The sequence below is a fragment of the Rhipicephalus microplus genome, chromosome 8, assembly GCF_043290135.1.
Source record: "Rhipicephalus microplus isolate Deutch F79 chromosome 8, USDA_Rmic, whole genome shotgun sequence".
NCBI classification, from domain to species: Eukaryota; Metazoa; Arthropoda; class Arachnida; order Ixodida; family Ixodidae; genus Rhipicephalus; species Rhipicephalus microplus.
In genome coordinates, this window is record NC_134707.1 from 124,554,222 (window position 1) to 124,574,670 (window position 20,449).

The 20,449-nt window shown below is 43.2% G+C and overlaps 5 non-coding genes across 5 annotated transcripts; all 5 read left to right on the forward strand.

The window, feature by feature from the left end:
* The first annotated feature begins 5,451 nt into the window (after nucleotides 1-5,451).
* TRNAG-UCC (transfer RNA glycine (anticodon UCC)) lies at nucleotides 5,452-5,523 on the forward strand. The gene has a single exon. It is a non-coding gene; the product is annotated as a tRNA-Gly (tRNA).
* A 418-nt stretch (nucleotides 5,524-5,941) lies between these two features.
* On the forward strand, nucleotides 5,942-6,013 carry TRNAG-UCC (transfer RNA glycine (anticodon UCC)). Its single transcript has one exon. It is a non-coding gene; the product is annotated as a tRNA-Gly (tRNA).
* Nucleotides 6,014-6,431: 418 nt separating this feature from the next.
* TRNAG-UCC (transfer RNA glycine (anticodon UCC)) lies at nucleotides 6,432-6,503 on the forward strand. Its single transcript has one exon. It is a non-coding gene; the product is annotated as a tRNA-Gly (tRNA).
* A 418-nt stretch (nucleotides 6,504-6,921) lies between these two features.
* TRNAG-UCC (transfer RNA glycine (anticodon UCC)) lies at nucleotides 6,922-6,993 on the forward strand. Its single transcript has one exon. It is a non-coding gene; the product is annotated as a tRNA-Gly (tRNA).
* A 2,889-nt stretch (nucleotides 6,994-9,882) lies between these two features.
* TRNAG-UCC (transfer RNA glycine (anticodon UCC)) lies at nucleotides 9,883-9,954 on the forward strand. Its single transcript has one exon. It is a non-coding gene; the product is annotated as a tRNA-Gly (tRNA).
* The last annotated feature ends 10,495 nt before the right edge of the window (nucleotides 9,955-20,449 follow it).

The following is a 20,449-nucleotide window of genomic DNA, read 5'->3' on the forward strand; positions in this document are numbered from 1 at the left end:
AATGCACGTGTTCCGAATGAACAGCTGAAGCAGCCTCGCAAATGCTGGCGTCTTTGGTATAGTGATTAGCATAGCTGCCTTCCAAGCAGTTACCCGAGTTTGATTCCCAGCCGACGCATCTCTTCTATGTTGCTTTTTTCTAATTGGTGGTATATTGTGCAAACGCTGTTTATTTTATTGCACGAAAGCCATTTGGCTATTTGACAAGAACCCCTGACTATTTTAATGTTAGAGTTGCCTGTTTCAAATTTTTCTGCAACAAATAAACCTCAGAGGCTCAAGTTGGCCTAACTTCTACTAATCCTTCCTCGCTGTTGGCAAATCTATGTTCAGTGACACCACCACTGCGTCACAGGTAACGAGACGATATTTGACTCAGAGGCTGCATTTACAATAGTGATAGCAGTGCTCACAGTTTTATAGCAAGCAAAATTCAGACACTGCATGGAGCCCCAGCCAATTTTCTGTTAATCTCTGCCCTTCGTTACAATGCACGAGTTCCGAATGAACAGCTGAAGCAGCCTCGCAAATGCTGGCGTCTTTGGTATAGTGATTAGCATAGCTGCCTTCCAAGCAGTTACCCGAGTTTGATTCCCAGCCGACGCATCTCTTCTATGTTGCTTTTTTCTAAGTGGTGGTATATTGTGCAAACGCTGTTTATTTTATTGCACGAAAGCCATTTGGCTATTTGACAAGAACCCCTGACTATTTTACAGTTAGAGTTGCCTGTTTCAAATATTTCTGCAACAAATAAACCTCAGAGGCTCAAGTTGGCCTAACTTCTACTAATCCTTCCTCGCTGTTGGCAAATCTATGTTCAGTGACACCACCACTGCGTCACAGGTAACGAGACGATATTTGACTCAGAGGCTGCATTTACAATAGTGATAGCAGTGATCATAGTTTTATAGGCAGCGAAAATCAGACACGGAATGGAGCCCCAGCCAATTTTCTGTTAATCTCTGCCTATCGTTACAATGCACGTGTTCCGAATGAACAGCTGAATGCAGCCTCGCAAATGCTGGTGTTGGTGGTATAATGGTTAGCATAGCTGCCTTCCAAGCAGTTGACGCAAGTTTGATTCCAAGCAGACGCACCTCTTCTATGTTGCTATTTTCTAAGTTGTGGTATATAGTGCAATACGCTGTTTATTTTATTGCACGAAAGCCATTTGGCTTTTTGACCAAAACACCCAACTATAATAAAAAAGTCAGAGTTCCATGTTTCAGATTCTTCTGCAAGAAAATAACTTCTGAGGCTAAAGTTGGGCTAACTTTACTAATGCTTCATTGCTGATGGCGCCTCTATGTTCATTGACACCACCACTGCGTCACAGTTAACGAGACGATATTTGACTCAGAGGCCGCGCTTACAGTAATGATAGCAGTGATCACAGTTTTATTGGCAGCGAAATTCAGACACGGCACAGAGCCCCAGCCAATTTTCTGTTAATCACTGCCAATCGTGACAATGCACGTGTTCCAAATGAACAGCTGAAAGCAGCCTCGCAAATGCCGGCGTCGTTGGTATAGTGATTAGCATAGCTGCCTTCGAAGTAGTTGACCCGGGTTTGATTCCCGGCTGACGCATATTTTCTAAATTACTTTTTTCTGAGTTGTGGTATATTGTGCAAACACTGTTTAATTTATTGCACGAAAGCCATTTGGCTATTTGACAAAAACACCCGACAATTTGAAAAAGTTATGGTTGCCTGTTTCAGATTCTTCTGCAAGAAAATAACTTCTGAGGCTCAAGTTGGCCTAACTTCTACTAATGCTTCATTGCTGATGGCACCTCTATGTTCATTGACACCACCACTGCGTCACAGTTAACGAGACGATATTTGACTCAGAGGCCGCGCTTACAGTAATGATAGCAGTGATCACAGTTTTATTGGCAGCGAAATTCAGACACGGCACAGAGCCCCAGCCAATTTTCTGTTAATCACTGCCAATCGTTACAATGCACGTGTTCCAAATGAACAGCTGAAAGCAGCCTCGCAAATGCCGGCGTCGTTGGTATAGTGATTAGCATAGCTGCCTTCCAAGCAGTTGACCCGAGTTTGATTCCCGGCTGACGCATATTTTCTATATTACTTTTTTCTAAGTTGTGGTATATTCTGCAAACGCTGCTTATTTTATTGCACGAAAGCCAGTTGGCTATTTGACAAAAACGCCCGACAATTTGAAAAAGTTAGAGTTGCGTGTTTCAAATTTTTCTGCAACAAAATAACTTCAGAGGCTCAAGTTGGGCTAACTTCTACTAATGCTTCATTGCTGATGGCACCTCTATGTTCATTGACACCACCACTGCGTCACAGGTAAAGAGACGATATTTGACTCAGAGGCCGCACTTACAGTAATGATAGCAGTTCTCACAGTTTTATAGGCAGCAAAATTCAGACACGGCACGGAGCACCAGCCAATTTTCTGTTAATCTCTGCCCTTCGTTACAATGCACGGGTTCCGAATGAACAGCTGAAAGCAGCCTCGCAAATGCTGGTGTCGGTGGTATAGTGGTTAGCATAGAGTCCTTCCAAGCAGTTGACGCGAGTTTGATTCCAAGCTGACGCACCTTTTCTATGTTGCTTTTTTCTAAGTTGTGGTATATTGTGCAATACGCTGTTTATTTTATTGCACGAAAGCCATTTGGCTATTTGAAAAAAACACCCGACTATAATAAAAAGTCAGAGTTCCTTGTTTCAGATTCTTATGCAAGAAAATAACTTCTTAGGCTCAAGTTGGGCTAACTTTACTAATGCTTCACCACTGTTAGCGCCTTTACGTTCATTGACACATCAACTGCGTCACAGGTAATGAGTCGATTGTTGACTCAGAGGCCGCGCTTACAATAATGATAGCAGTGATCACAATTTACAGGCAGCCAAATTCAGACACGGCACGGAGCCCCAGCCAATTTTCTGTCACTCTCTGCCCAAATTTACAATGCGGATGTTCAGGATGAACAGCTGAAAGCAGCCTCACCAATGCCGGCGTCGGTGCAATAGTGGTTAGTATAGCTGCCTTCCAAGTAGTTGACCCGGGTTTGATTCCCGGCTGACGCATATTTTCTATATCACTTTTCTCTAAGTTGTGGTATAATGTGCAAATGCTGTTTATTTTATTGCACGAAAGCCAGTTGGCTATTTGACAAAAACGCCCGACGATTTGAAAAAGTTAGAGTTGCCTGTTTAAAATTTTTCTGCAACAAAATAACCTCAGAGGCTCAAGTTGGCCTAACTTCAACTAATCCTTCCTCGCTGTTGGCACCTCTACGTTCATTGACACCACCACTGGGTCACAGATAACGAGACGATATTTGACTCAGTCGCTGCGCTTACAATAGTGATAGCAGTGAACACAGTTTTATAGGCAGCGAAAATCAGACATGGCACGCAGCCCCAGCCAATTTTCTGTCACTCTCTGCCCATCGTTACAATGCACGTGTTTCGGATGAATAGCTGAAAGCAGCCTCGCAAATGCTGTCGTCGGTGGTATAGTGGTTAGCATAGCTGCCTTTTAAGCATTTGACCCGGGTTCGATTCCCAGCCGACGCATCTTTTCTTTGTTGCTTTTGCTAAGTTGTGTTATATTGGGCAATACGCTGTTTATTCTATTGCACGAAAGCCATTCGGCTGTTTGACAAAAACGCCCGACTATATTATAAAGTCAGAGTTGCATGTTTCAGATTTTTCTGCAAGAAAATAAGTTCTGAGGCTAAAGTTGGGCTAACTTTACTAATGCTTCACCACTGTTAGCGCCTTTACGTTCATTGACACCTCCGCTGCGTCACAGGTAACGAGTCGATATTTGACTCAGAGGCCGCACTTACAATATTGAAAGCAGTGATCACAATTTTAGAGGAGCTGAATTCAGACACGGCACGGAGCCCCAGCCAAATTTCTGTGACTCTCTGCCCGTCGTTACAATGAAGGTGTTGCGGATGAACAGCTGAAAGCATCCTCGCAAATGCCGGCATTGGTGGTATAGTGATTAGCATAGCGGCGTGCCAAGCAGTTGACCCGAGTTCGATTCCCAGCCAACGCATCTTTTCTATGTTGCTTTTTTCTAAGTTGTGGTATATTGTGCAAACGCTGTTTATTTCATTGCACGAAAGCCATTTGGCTATTTGACAAGAACCCCCGACTATTTTAAAAAGTTAGAGTTGCCTGTTTCAAATTTTTCTGCAACAAAATAACCTCAGAGGCTCAAGATGGCCTAACTTCTACTAATCCTTTCTCGCTGTTGGCACCTCTACGTTCATTGACACCACCGCTGCGTCACAGATAACGAGACGATATTTGACTCAGAGGCCGCGCTTACAGTAATGATAGCAGTGATCAAAGTTTTATAGGCAGCGAAATTCAGACACGGCACGGAGCTCCAGCCAATTTTCTGTTAATCTCTGCCTATCGTTACAATGCACGTATTCCGAATGAACAGTTTAAAGCAGCCTCGTAAATACCGGTGTCGGTGGAATAGTGGTTAGCATAGCTGCCTTCCAAGCAGTTGACCCGAGTTTGATTCCCAGCCGACGCATCTTTTCTATGTTGCTTTTTTCTAAGTGGTGGTATATTGTGCAAACGCTGTTTATTTTATTGCACGAAAGCCATTTGGCTAATTGACAAGAACCCCCGACTATTTTAAAAAGTTAGAGTGGCCTGTTTCAAATTTTTCTGCAACAAAATAACCTCAGAGGCTCAAGTTGGCCTAACTTCTACTAATCCTTCCTCGCTGTTGGCAAATATATGTTCATTAACACCAGCACTGCGTCACAGGTAACAAGACGATATTTGACTCAGAGGCTGCGCTTACAATAGTGATAGCAGTGATCACAGTTTTATAGGTAGCAAAAATCAGACACGGCATGGAGCCCCAGCCAATTTTCTGTTAATCTCTGCCCATCGTTACAATGCACGTGTTCCGAATGAACAGCTGAAAGCAGCGTCGCAAATGCTGGTGTTGGTGATATAGTGGTTAGCATAGCTGCCTTCCAAGCAGTTGACGCAATTTTGATTCCAAGCAGACGCACCTCTTCTATGTTGCTATTTTCTAAGTTGTGGTATATTGTGCAATACGCTGTTTATTTTATTGCACGAAAGCCATTTGGCTTTTTTACCAAAACACCCGACTATAATAAAGAAAGTCAGAGTTCCATGTTTCAGATTCTTCTGCAAGAAAATAGCTTCTGAAGCTAAAGTTGGCCTAACTTTACTGATGCTTCACCACTGTTAGCGCCTTTACGTTCATTGACACATCAACTGCGTCATAGGTAACGAGTCGATTGTTGACTCAGAGGCCGCGCTTACAATAATGATAGCAGTGATCACAATTTATAGGCAGCCAAATTTAGACACGGCACGGAGCCCCAGCCAATTTTCTGTCACTCTCTGCTGAAATTTACAATGCAGATGTTCAGGATGAACAGCTAAAAGCATCCTCACCAATGCCGGCGTCAGTGGTATTGTGGTTAGTATAGCTGCCTTCCAAGTAGTTGACCCGGGTTTGATTCCCGGCTGACGCATATTTTCTAAATTACTTTTTTCTGAGTTGTGGTATATTGTGCAAACACTGTTTAATTTATTGCACGAAAGCCATTTGGCTATTTGACAAAAACGCCCGACAATTTGAAAAAGTTATGGTTGCCTGTTTCAGATTCTTCTGCAAGAAAATAACTTCTGAGGCTAAAGTTGGGCTAACTTTACTAATGCTTCACCACTGTTAGCGCCTTCACGTTCATTGACACCTCCGCTGCGTCATAGGTAACAAGTCGCTATTTGACTCAGAGGCCGCACTTAGAATATTGAAAGCAGTGATCACAATTTTAGAGGAGTCGAATTCAGACACGACACGGAGCCCCAGCCAATTTTCTGTGACTCTCTGCTCAAATTTACAATGCAGATGTTCAGGATGAACAGCTGAAAGCAGCCTCACCAATGCCGGCGTCGGTGGTATAGTGGTTAGTATAGTTGCCTTCCAAGTAGTTGACCCGGGTTTGATTCCCGGCTGACGCATATTTTCTAAATTACTTTTTTCTGAGTTGTGGTATATTGTGCAAACACTGTTTAATTTATTGCACGAAAGCCATTTGGCTATTTGACAAAAACGCCCGACAATTTGAAAAAGTTATGGTTGCCTGTTTCAGATTCTTCTGCAAGAAAATAACTTCTGAGGCTAAAGTTGGGCTAACTTTACTAATGCTTCACCACTGTTAGCGCCTTCACGTTCATTGACACCTCCGCTGCGTCATAGGTAACAAGTCGCTATTTGACTCAGAGGCCGCACTTAGAATATTGAAAGCAGTGATCACAATTTTAGAGGAGCCAAATTTAGACACGGCACGGAGCCCCAGCCAGTTTTCTGTCACTCTCTACTGAAATTTACAATGCAGATGTTCAGGATGAACAGCTAAAAGCATCCTCACCAATGCCGGCGTCGGTGGTATTGTGGTTAGTATAGCTGCCTTCCAAGTAGTTGACCCGGGTTTGATTCCCGGCTGACGCATATTTTCTAAATTACTTTTTTCTGAGTTGTGGTATATTGTGCAAACACTGTTTAATTTATTGCACGAAAGCCATTTGGCTATTTGACAAAAACGCCCGACAATTTGAAAAAGTTATGGTTGCCTGTTTCAGATTCTTCTGCAAGAAAATAGCTTCTGAAGCTAAAGTTGGCCTAACTTTACTGATGCTTCACCACTGTTAGCGCCTTTACGTTCATTGACACATCAACTGCGTCATAGGTAACAAGTCGCTATTTGACTCAGAGGCCGCACTTAGAATATTGAAAGCAGTGATCACAATTTTAGAGGAGCCGAATTCAGACACGACACGGAGCCCCAGCCAATTTTCTGTGACTCTCTGCTCAAATTTACAATGCAGATGTTCAGGATAAACAGCTGAAAGCAGCCTCACCAATGCCGGCGTCGGTGGTATAGTGGTTAGTATAGTTGCCTTCCAAGTAGTTGACCCGGGTTTGATTCCCGGCTGACGCATATTTTCTATTATACGTTTTTCTAAGTTGTGGTATCTTGTGCAAACGCTGTTCATTTTATTGCACGAAAGCTATTTGGCTATTTGACAAAAACGCCCGACAATTTGAAAAAGTTAGAGTTGCCTGTTTCAAATTTTTCTGCAACAAAATAACTTCAGAGGCTCAAGTTGGGCTAACTTCTTCTAATGCTTCATTGCTGATGGCACCTCTATGTTCATTGACACCACCACTGCGTCCCAGGTAACGAGACGATATTTGACTCAGAGGCCGCGCTTACAGTAATGATAGCAGTGACCACAGTTTTATAGGCAGCGAAATTCAGATCCGGCACGGAGCCTCAGCTAATTTTCTTTTAATCTCTGCCCATCGTTACGATGCACGTGTTCCGGATGAACAGCTGAAAGCAGCCTCGCAAATGCTGGTGTCGGTGCTATAGTTGTTAGCATAGCTGCCTTCTAAGCAGTTGACCCGAGTTTGATTCCGAGCCGACGCACCTCTTCTATGTTGCTTTTTTCTAAGTTGTGGTATATTGTGCAATACGCTGTTTATTTTATTGCACGAAAGCCATTTGGCTTTTTGACTAGAACACACGACTATAATAAAAAAGTCAGAGTTCCATGTTTCAGATTCTTCAGCATGAAAATACCTTCTGAGGCTAAAGTTTGGCTAACTTTACTGATGCTTCACCACTGTTAGCGTCTTTACGTTCATTGACCCCTCTGCTGCGTCACAGGTAAGGAGTCGATATTTGACTCAGAGGCCGCACTTACAATATTGAAAGCAGTGATCACAATTTTAGAGGAGCCGAATTCAGACACGGCACCGAGCCCCAGCCAATTTTCTGTGACTCTCTGCCCGTCGTTACAATGCAGGTGTTGCGGATGAACAGCTGAAAGCAGCCTCACAAATGCCGGCGTCGGTGGTATAGTGATTAGCATAGCTGCGTTCCAAGCAGTTGACCCGAGTTTGATTCCCAGCCGACGCTTCTTTTCTATGTTGCTTTTTTCTAATTGTGGTATATTGTGCAAACACTGTTTATTTCATTGCACGAAAGCCATTTGGCTATTTGACAAGAACCCCCGACTATTTTAAAAAGTTAGAGTTGCTTGTTTCAAATTTTTTTGCAACAAAATAACCTCAGAGGCTCAAGTTGGCCTAACTTCTACTAATCCTTCCTCGCGTTTGGCAAATATATGTTCATTGACACCACTACTGCGTCACAGGTAACGAGAGGATATTTGACTCAGAGGCTGCGCTTACAATAGTGATAGCAGTGATCACAGTTTTATAGGCAGCGAAATTCAGACACGGCACGGAGCCCCAGCCAATTTTCTGTTAATCTCTGCCCATCGTTACAATGCACGTGTTCCAAATGAACAGCTGGAAGCAGCCTCGCAAATGCTGGTGTCGGATGTATAGTGGTTAGCAAAGCTGCCTTCCAAGCAGTTGACGGGAGTTTGATTCCAAGCTTACGCACCTTTTCTATGTTGCTTTTTTTAAGTTGTGGTATAATGTGCAATACGCTGTTTATTTTATTGCACGAAAGCCATTTGGCTTTTTGACTAAAACACCCGACTATATTGAAAAAGTCAGAGTTCCATGTTTCAGATTCTTCTGCAAGAAAATAACTTCTGAGGCTAAAGTTTGGCTAACTTTACTGATGCTTCACCACTGTTAGCGTCTTTACGTTCATTGACACCTCCGCTGCGTCACAGGTAACGACTCGATATTTGACTCAGAAGCCGCACTTACAATATCGAAAGCAGTGATCACAATTTTAGAGGAGCCGAATTCAGACACGGCACGGAGCCCCAGCCAATTTTCTGTGACTCTCTGCCCGTCGTTACAATTCAGGCGTTGCGGATGGACAGCTGAAAGTAGCCTCACAAATGCCGGCGTCGGTGGTATAGTGATTAGCATAGCTGCGTTCCAAGCAGTTGACCCGAGTTTCATTCCCAGCCGACGCATCTTTTCTATGTTGCTTTTTTCTAAGTTGTGGTATATTGTGCAAACGCTGTTTATTTCATTGCACGAAAGCCATTTTGCTATTTGACAAGAACCCCCGACTATTTTAAAAAGTTAGAGTTGCCTGTTTCAAACTTTTCTGCAACAAAATAACCTCAGAGGCTTAAGTTGGCCTAACTTCTACTAATCCTTCCTCGCTGTTGGCAAATCTATGTTCATTGACACCACTACTGCGTCACAGGTAACGAGAGGATATTTGACTCAGAGGCTGCGCTTACAATAGTGATAGCAGTGATCACAGTTTTATAGGCAGCAAAATTAGGAAACGGCATGGAGCCCCAGCCAATTTTCTGTTAATCTCTGCCCATCGTTACAATGCACGTGTTCCGAATGAACAGGTGAACAGGTTCCGAATGAGCAGCCTCGCAAAGGCTGGTGTCAGTGGTATAGTGGTTAGCATAGCTGCCTTCCAAGCAGTTGACGCGAGTTTGATTCATTGCTGACGCACCTCTTCTATGTTGCTTTTTTCTAAGTTGTGGTATCTTGTGCAATACGCTGTTTATTTTATTGCACGAAAGCCATTTGGCTATTTGACAAAAACAACCGACTATAATAAAAAGTCAGAGTTGCATGTTTCAGATTCTTATGCAAGAAATAACTTCTGAGGCTCAAGTTGGGCTAACTTTACTAATGCTTCACCACTGTTAGCACCTTTACGTTCATTGACACATCAACTGCGTCACAGGTAACGAGTCGATTGTTGACTCAGAGGCCGTGCTTACAATAATGATAGCAGTGATCACAATTTATAGGCAGCCAAATTCAGACATGGCACGGAGCCCCAGCCAATTTTCTGTCACTCTCTGCCCAAATTTACAATGCAGATGTTCAGGATGAACAGCTGAAAGCAGCCTCACCAATGCCGGCGTCGGTGTTATAGTGGTTAGTATAGCTGCCTTCCAAGTAGTTGACCCGGGTTTGAATCCCGGCTGACGCATATTTTCTATTATACTTTTTTCTAAGTTGTGGTATCTTGTGCAAACGCTGTTCATTTTATTGCACGAAAGCCATTTGGCTATTTGACAAAAACGCCCGACAATATGAAAAAGTTAGAGTTGCCTGTTTCAAATTTTTCTGCAACAATATAACTTCAGAGGCTCAAGTTGGGCTAACTTATTCTAATGCTTCATTGCTGATGGCACCTCTATGTTCATTGACACCACCACTGCGTCACAGGTAATGAACAGCTGAAAGCAGCCTTACCAATGCCGGCGTCGGTGGTATAGTGGTTAGTATAGCTGCCTTCCAAGTAGTTGACCTGGGTTTGATTCCCGGTGACGCATATTTTCTATATTACTTTTTCTAAGTTGTGGTATATTGTGCAAACGCTGTTTATTTCATTGCACGAAAGCCATTTTGCTATTTGACAAGAACCCCCGACTATTTTAAAAAGTTAGAGTTGCCTGTTTCAAACTTTTCTGCAACAAAATAACCTCAGAGGCTTAGGTTGGCCTAACTTCTACTAATCCTTTCTCGCTGTTGTCAAATCTATGTTCATTGACACGACTACTGCGTCACAGGTAACGAGAGGATATTTGACTCAGAGGCTGCGCTTACAATAGTGATAGCAGTGATCACAGTTTTATAGGCAGCAAAATTAAGACACGGCATGGAGCCCCAGCCAATTTTCTGTTAATCCCTGCCCATCGTTACAATGCACGTGTTCCGAATGAACAGGTGAAAGCAGCCTCCCAAATGCTGGTGTCGGATGTATAGTGGTTAGCATAGCTGCCTTCCAAGCAGTTGACGCGAGTTTGATACCATGCTGACGCACCTCTTCTATGTTGCTTTTTTCTAAGTTGTGGTATATTGTGCAATACGCTGTTTATTTTATTGCACGAAAGCCATTTGGCTATTTGACAAAAACAACCGACTATAATAAAAAGTCAGAGTTGCATGTTTCAGATTCTTATGCAAGGAATAACTTCTGAGGCTCAAGTTGGGCTAACTTTACTAATGCTTCACCACTGTTAGCACCTTTACGTTCATTGACACATCAACGGCGTCACAGGTACCGAGTCGATTGTTGACTCAGAGGCCGCGCTTACAATAATGATAGCAGTGATCACAATTTATAGGCAGCCAAATTCAGACACGGCATGGAGCCCCAGCCAATTTTCTGTCACTCTCTGCCCAAATTTACAATGCAGATGTTCAGGATTAACAGCTGAAACAGCCTCACCAATGCCGGCGTCGGTGGTATAGTGGTTAGTATAGCTGCCTTCCAAGTAGTTGACCCGGGTTTGATTCCCGGTGACGCATATTTTCTATATTACTTTTTCTAAGTTGTGGTATATTGTGCAAACGCTGTTTATTTTATTGCACGAAAGCCATTTGGCTATTTGACAAAAACGCCCGACAATTTGAAAAAGTTAGAGTTGCCTGTTTCAAATTTTTCTGCAACAAAATAACCTCAGAGGCTTAAGTTGGCCTAACTTCTACTAATCCTTCCTCGCTGTTGGCAAATCTATGTTCATTGACACCACTACTGCGTCACAGGTAACGAGAGGATATTTGACTCAGAGGCTGCGTTTACAATGGTGATAGCAGTGATCACAGTTTTATAGGCAGCAAAATTAAGACACGGCATGGAGCCCCAGCCAATTTTCTGTTAATCTCTGCCCATCGTTACAATGCACGTGTTCCGAATGAACAGCTGAAAGCAGCCTCGCAAAGGCTGGTGTCAGTGGTATAGTGGTTAGCATAGCTGCCTTCCCAGCAGTTGACCCGAGTTTGATTCCGAGCCGACGCACCTCTTCTGTGTTGCTTTTTTCTAAGTTGTGGTATATTGTGCAATACGCTGTTGTTTTTATTGCACGAAAGCCATTTGGCTTTTTGACTAAAACACCCGACTATAATAAAAAAGTCAGAGTTCCATGTTTCAGATTCTTCTGCAAGAAAATAACTTCTGAGGCTAAAGTTTGGCTAACTTTACTGATGCTTCACCACTGTTAGCGTCTTTACGTTCATTGACACCTCCGCGGCGTCACAGGTAACGACTCGATATTTGACTCAGAAGCCGCACTTACAATATAGAAAGCAGTGATCACAATTTATAGGCAGCCAAATTCAGACACGGCACGGAGCCCCAGCCAATTTTCTGTTAATCTCTGCCCATCGTTACAATGCACGTGTTCCGAATGAACAGCTGAAAGCAGCCTCGCAAATGCCGGCGTCGGTGGTATAGTGGTTAGTATAGCTGCCTTCCAAGTAGTTGACCCGGGTTTGATTCCCGGTGACGCATATTTTCTATATTACTTTTTCTAAGTTGTGGTATATTGTGCAAACGCTGTTTATTTGATTGCACGAAAGCCATTTTGCTATTTGACAAGAACCCCCGACTATTTTAAAAAGTTAGAGTTGCCTGTTTCAAACTTTTCTGCAACAAAATAACGTCAGAGGCTTAGGTTGGCCTAACTTCTACTAATCCTTCCTCGCTGTTGGCAAATCTATGTTCATTGACACCACTACTGCGTCACAGGTAACGAGAGGATATTTGACTCAGAGGCTGCGCTTACAATAGTGATAGCAGTGATCACAGTTTTATAGGCAGCAAAATTAAGACACGGCATGGAGCCCCAGCCAATTTTCTGTTAATCCCTGCCCATCGTTACAATGCACGTGTTCCGAATGAACAGCTGAAAGCAGCCTCGCAAATGCAGGTGTCGGATGTATAGTGGTTAGCATAGCTGCCTTCCAAGCAGTTGACGGGAGTTTGTTTCCAAGCTGACGCACCTTTTCTATGTTGCTTTTTTCAAGTTGTGGTATAATGTGCAATGCGCTGTTTATTTTATTGCACGAAAGCCATTTGGCTTTTGGACTAAAACACCCGACTATAATAAAAAAGTCAGAGTTCCATGTTTCAGATTCTTCTGCAAGAAAATAACTTCTGAGGCTAAAGTTTGGCTAACTTTACTGATGCTTCACCACTGTTAGCGTCTTTACATTCATTGACACCTCCGCTGCGTCACAGGTAACGACTCGATATTTGACTCAGAAGTCGCACTTACAATATCGAAAGCAGTGATCACAATTTTAGAGGAGCCGAATTCAGACACGGCACGGAGCCCCAGCCACTTTTCTGTGACTCTCTGCCCGTCGTTACAATGCAGGCGTTGCGGATGAACAGCTGAAAGCAGCCTCACAAATCCCGGCGTCGGTGGTATAGTGATTAGCATAGCTGCGTTCCAAGCAGTTGACTCGAGTTTGATTCCCAGCCGACGCATCTTTTCTATGTTGCTTTTTTCTAAGTTGTGGTATATTGTGAAATACGCTGTTTATTTTATTGCACGAAAGCAATTTGGCTATTTGACAAAAATGCCCGACTATTTGAAAAAGTTAGAGTTGCCTGTTTCAAATTTTTCTGCAACAATATAACTTCAGAGGCTCAAGTTGGGCTAACTTATTCTAATGCTTCATTGCTGATGGCACCTCTATGTTCATTGACACCACCACTGCGTCACAGGTAATGAACAGCTGAAAGCAGCCTTACCAATGCCGGCGTCGGTGGTATAGTGGTTAGTATAGCTGCCTTCCAAGTAGTTGACCTGGGTTTGATTCCCGGTGACGCATATTTTCTATATTACTTTTTCTAAGTTGTGGTATATTGTGCAAACGCTGTTTATTTCATTGCACGAAAGCCATTTTGCTATTTGACAAGAACCCCCGACTATTTTAAAAAGTTAGAGTTGCCTGTTTCAAACTTTTCTGCAACAAAATAACCTCAGAGGCTTAGGTTGGCCTAACTTCTACTAATCCTTTCTCGCTGTTGTCAAATCTATGTTCATTGACACGACTACTGCGTCACAGGTAACGAGAGGATATTTGACTCAGAGGCTGCGCTTACAATAGTGATAGCAGTGATCACAGTTTTATAGGCAGCAAAATTAAGACACGGCATGGAGCCCCAGCCAATTTTCTGTTAATCCCTGCCCATCGTTACAATGCACGTGTTCCGAATGAACAGGTGAAAGCAGCCTCCCAAATGCTGGTGTCGGATGTATAGTGGTTAGCATAGCTGCCTTCCAAGCAGTTGACGCGAGTTTGATACCATGCTGACGCACCTCTTCTATGTTGCTTTTTTCTAAGTTGTGGTATATTGTGCAATACGCTGTTTATTTTATTGCACGAAAGCCATTTGGCTATTTGACAAAAACAACCGACTATAATAAAAAGTCAGAGTTGCATGTTTCAGATTCTTATGCAAGGAATAACTTCTGAGGCTCAAGTTGGGCTAACTTTACTAATGCTTCACCACTGTTAGCACCTTTACGTTCATTGACACATCAACGGCGTCACAGGTACCGAGTCGATTGTTGACTCAGAGGCCGCGCTTACAATAATGATAGCAGTGATCACAATTTATAGGCAGCCAAATTCAGACACGGCATGGAGCCCCAGCCAATTTTCTGTCACTCTCTGCCCAAATTTACAATGCAGATGTTCAGGATTAACAGCTGAAACAGCCTCACCAATGCCGGCGTCGGTGGTATAGTGGTTAGTATAGCTGCCTTCCAAGTAGTTGACCCGGGTTTGATTCCCGGTGACGCATATTTTCTATATTACTTTTTCTAAGTTGTGGTATATTGTGCAAACGCTGTTTATTTTATTGCACGAAAGCCATTTGGCTATTTGACAAAAACGCCCGACAATTTGAAAAAGTTAGAGTTGCCTGTTTCAAATTTTTCTGCAACAAAATAACCTCAGAGGCTTAAGTTGGCCTAACTTCTACTAATCCTTCCTCGCTGTTGGCAAATCTATGTTCATTGACACCACTACTGCGTCACAGGTAACGAGAGGATATTTGACTCAGAGGCTGCGTTTACAATGGTGATAGCAGTGATCACAGTTTTATAGGCAGCAAAATTAAGACACGGCATGGAGCCCCAGCCAATTTTCTGTTAATCTCTGCCCATCGTTACAATGCACGTGTTCCGAATGAACAGCTGAAAGCAGCCTCGCAAAGGCTGGTGTCAGTGGTATAGTGGTTAGCATAGCTGCCTTCCCAGCAGTTGACCCGAGTTTGATTCCGAGCCGACGCACCTCTTCTGTGTTGCTTTTTTCTAAGTTGTGGTATATTGTGCAATACGCTGTTGTTTTTATTGCACGAAAGCCATTTGGCTTTTTGACTAAAACACCCGACTATAATAAAAAAGTCAGAGTTCCATGTTTCAGATTCTTCTGCAAGAAAATAACTTCTGAGGCTAAAGTTTGGCTAACTTTACTGATGCTTCACCACTGTTAGCGTCTTTACGTTCATTGACACCTCCGCGGCGTCACAGGTAACGACTCGATATTTGACTCAGAAGCCACACTTACAATATAGAAAGCAGTGATCACAATTTATAGGCAGCCAAATTCAGACACGGCACGGAGCCCCAGCCAATTTTCTGTTAATCTCTGCCCATCGTTACAATGCACGTGTTCCGAATGAACAGCTGAAAGCAGCCTCGCAAATGCCGGCGTCGGTGGTATAGTGGTTAGTATAGCTGCCTTCCAAGTAGTTGACCCGGGTTTGATTCCCGGTGACGCATATTTTCTATATTACTTTTTCTAAGTTGTGGTATATTGTGCAAACGCTGTTTATTTGATTGCACGAAAGCCATTTTGCTATTTGACAAGAACCCCCGACTATTTTAAAAAGTTAGAGTTGCCTGTTTCAAACTTTTCTGCAACAAAATAACGTCAGAGGCTTAGGTTGGCCTAACTTCTACTAATCCTTCCTCGCTGTTGGCAAATCTATGTTCATTGACACCACTACTGCGTCACAGGTAACGAGAGGATATTTGACTCAGAGGCTGCGCTTACAATAGTGATAGCAGTGATCACAGTTTTATAGGCAGCAAAATTAAGACACGGCATGGAGCCCCAGCCAATTTTCTGTTAATCCCTGCCCATCGTTACAATGCACGTGTTCCGAATGAACAGCTGAAAGCAGCCTCGCAAATGCAGGTGTCGGATGTATAGTGGTTAGCATAGCTGCCTTCCAAGCAGTTGACGGGAGTTTGTTTCCAAGCTGACGCACCTTTTCTATGTTGCTTTTTTCAAGTTGTGGTATAATGTGCAATGCGCTGTTTATTTTATTGCACGAAAGCCATTTGGCTTTTGGACTAAAACACCCGACTATAATAAAAAAGTCAGAGTTCCATGTTTCAGATTCTTCTGCAAGAAAATAACTTCTGAGGCTAAAGTTTGGCTAACTTTACTGATGCTTCACCACTGTTAGCGTCTTTACATTCATTGACACCTCCGCTGCGTCACAGGTAACGACTCGATATTTGACTCAGAAGTCGCACTTACAATATCGAAAGCAGTGATCACAATTTTAGAGGAGCCGAATTCAGACACGGCACGGAGCCCCAGCCACTTTTCTGTGACTCTCTGCCCGTCGTTACAATGCAGGCGTTGCGGATGAACAGCTGAAAGCAGCCTCACAAATCCCGGCGTCGGTGGTATAGTGATTAGCATAGCTGCGTTCCAAGCAGTTGACTCGAGTTTGATTCCCAGCCGACGCATCTTTTCTATGTTGCTTTTTTTCTAAGTTGTGGTATATTGTGCAAACGCTGTTTATTTCATTGCACGAAAGCCATTTTGCTATTTGACAAGAACCCCCGACTATTTTAAAAAGTTAGAGTTGCCTGTTTTAAACTTTTCTGCAACAAAATAACCTCAGAGGCTTAAGTTGGCCTAACTTCTACTAATCCTTCCTCGCTGTTGGCAAATCTATGTTCATTGACACCACTACTGCGTCACAGGTAACGAGAGGATATTTGACTCAGAGGCTGCGTTTACAATAGTGATAGCAGTGATAACAGTTTTATAGGCAGCAAAATTAAGACACGGCATGGAGCCCCAGCCAATTTTCTGTTAATCTCTGCCCGTCGTTACAATGCACGTGTTCCAAATGAACAGCTGAAAGCAGCCTCGCAAAGGCTGGTGTCGGTGGTATAGTGGTTAGCATAGCTGCCTTCCAAGCAGTTGACGCGAGTTTGATTCCATGCTGACGCACCTCTTCTATGTTGCTTTTTTCTAAGTTGTGGTATATTGTGCAATACGCTGTTGTTTTTATTGCACGAAAGCCATTTGGCTTTTTGACTAAAACACCCGACTATAATAAAAAAGTCAGAGTTCCATGTTTCAGATTCTTCTGCAAGAAAATAACTTCTGAGGCTAAAGTTTGGCTAACTTTACTGATGCTTCACCACTGTTAGCGTCTTTACGTTCATTGACACCTCCGCTGCGTCACAGGTACCGAGTCGATTGTTGACTCAGAGGCCGCGCTTACAATAATAATAGCAGTGATCACAATTTATAGGCAGCCAAATTCAGACACGGCATGGAGCCCCAGCCAATTTTCTGTCACTCTCTGCCCAAATTTACAATGCAGATGTTCAGGATGAACAGCTGAAAGCAGCCTCACCAATGCCGGCGTCGGTGGTATAGTGGTTAGTATAGCTGCCTTCCAAGTAGTTGACCCGGGTTTGATTCCCGGTGACGCATATTTTCTATATTACTTTTTCTAAGTTGTGGTATATTGCGCAAACGCTGTTTATTTTATTGCACGAAAGCCATTTGGCTATTTGACAAAAACGCCCGACAATTTGAAAAAGTTAGAGTTGCCTGTTTCAAATTTTTCTGCAACAAAATAACTTCAGAGGCTCACGTTGGGGTAACTTCTACTAATGCTTCATTGCTGGTGGCACCTCTATGTTCATTGACACCACCACTGCGTCACAGGTAACAAGACGATATTTGACTCAGAGGCCGCGCTTACAGTAATGATAGCAGTGATCACAGTTGTATAGGTAGCGAAATTCAGACACGGCACGGAGCCCCAGCCAATTTTCTGTTAATCTCTGCCCATCGTTACAATGCACGTGTTCCGAATGAACAGCTGAAAGCAGCCTCGCAAATGCCGGCGTCGGTGGTATAGTGGTTAGTATAGCTGCCTTCCAAGTAGTTGACCCGGGTTTGATTCCTGGTGACGCATATTTTCTATATTACTTTTTCTAAGTTGTGGTATATTGTGCAAACGCTGTTTATTTCATTGCACGAAAGCCATTTTGCTATTTGACAAGAACCCCCGACTATTTTAAAAAGTTAGAGTTGCCTGTTTCAAACTTTTCTGCAACAAAATAACCTCAGAGGCTTAGGTTGGCCTAACTTCTACTAATCCTTCCTCGCTGTTGGCAAATCTATGTTCATTGACACCACTACTGCGTCACAGGTAACGAGAGGATATTTGACTCAGAGGCTGCGCTTACAATAGTGATAGCAGTGATCACAGTTTTATAGGCAGCAAAATTAAGACACGGCATGGAGCCCCAGCCAATTTTCTGTTAATCCCTGCCCATCGTTACAATGCACGTGTTCCGAATGAACAGCTGAAAGCAGCCTCGCAAATGCAGGTGTCGGATGTATAGTGGTTAGCATAGCTGCCTTCCAAGCAGTTGACGGGAGTTTGTTTCCAAGCTGACGCACCTTTTCTATGTTGCTTTTTTCAAGTTGTGGTATAATGTGCAATGCGCTGTTTATTTTATTGCACGAAAGCCATTTGGCTTTTTGACTAAAACACCCGACTATAATAAAAAACTCAGAGTTCCATGTTTCAGATTCTTCTGCAAGAAAATAACTTCTGAGGCTAAAGTTTGGCTAACTTTACTGATGCTTCACCACTGTTAGCGTCTTTACATTCATTGACACCTCCGCTGCGTCACAGGTAACAACTCGATATTTGACTCAGAAGTCGCACTTACAATATCGAAAGCAGTGATCACAATTTTAGAGGAGCCGAATTCAGACACGGCACGGAGCCCCAGTCAATTTTCTGTGACTCTCTGCCCGTCGTTACAATGCAGGCGTTGCGGATGAACAGCTGAAAGCAGCCTCACAAATGCCGGCGTCGGTGGTATAGTGATTAGCATAGCTGCGTTCCAAGCAGTTGACCCGAGTTTGATTCCCAACCGACGCATCTTTTCTATGTTGCTTTTTTTCTAAGTTGTGGTATATTGTGCAAACGCTGTTTATTTCATTGCACGAAAGCCATTTTGCTATTTGACTAGAACCCATGACTATTTTAAAAAGTTAGAGTTGCCTGTTTTAAACTTTTCTGCAACAAAATAACCTCAGAGGCTTAAGTTGGCCTAACTTCTACTAATCCTTCCTCGCTGTTGGCAAATCTATGTTCATTGACACCACTACTGCGTCACAGGTAACGAGAGGATATTTGACTCAGAGGCTGCGCTTACAATAGTGATAGCAGTGATCACAGTTTTATAGGCAGCAAAATTCAGACACGGCACGGAGCCCCAGCCAATTTTCTGTTAATCTCTGCCCATCGTTACAATGCACGTGTTCCGAATGAACAGCTGAAAGCAACCTCGCAAATGCTGGTGTCGGTGGTATAGTGGTTAGCATAGCTGCCTTCCAAGCAGTTGACGGGAGTTTGATTCCAAGCTGACGCACCTTTTCTATGTTGCTTTTTTTAAGTTGTGGTATAATGTGCAATACGCTGTTTATTTTATTGCACGAAAGCCATTTGGCTTTTTGACAAAAACGCCCGACAATTTGAAAAAGTTAGAGTTGCCTGTTTCAAATTTTTCTGCAACAAAATAACTTCAGAGGCTCACGTTGGGGTAACTTCTACTAATGGTTCATTGCTGATGGCACCTCTATGTTCATTGACACCACCACTGCGTCACAGGTAACGAGACGATATTTGACTCAGAGGCCGCGCACAGTAATGATAGCAGTGATCACAGTTGTATAGGTAGCGAAATTCAGACACGGCACGGAGCCCCAGCCAATTTTCTGTTAATCTCTGCCCATCGTTACAATGCACGTGTTCCGAATGAACAGCTGAAAGCAACCTCGCAAATGCTGGTGTCGGTGGTATAGTGGTTAGCATAGCTGCCTTCCAAGCAGTTGACGGGAGTTTGATTCCAAGCTGACGCACCTTTTCTATGTTGCTTTTTTTAAGTTGTGGTATAATGTGCAATACGCTGTTTATTTTATTGCACGAAAGCCATTTGGCTTTTTGACTAAAATACCCGACTATAATAAAAAAGTCAGAGTTCCATGTTTCAGATTCTTCTGCAAGAAAATAACTTCTGAGGCTAAAGTTTGGCTAACTTTACTGATGCTTCACCACTGTTAGCGTCTTTACGTTCATTGACATCTCCGCTGCGTCACAGGTAACGACTCGATATTTGACACAGAAGCCGCACTTACAATATTGAAAGCAGTGATCACAATTTTAGAGGAGCCGAATTCAGACACGGCACGGAGCCCCAGCCAATTTTCTGTGACTCTCTGCCCGTCGTTACAATGCAGGCGTTGCGGATGAACAGCTGAAAGCAGCCTCACAAACGCTGGCATCGGTGGTATAGTGATTAGCATAGCTGCGTTCCAAGCAGTTGACCCGAGTTTGATTC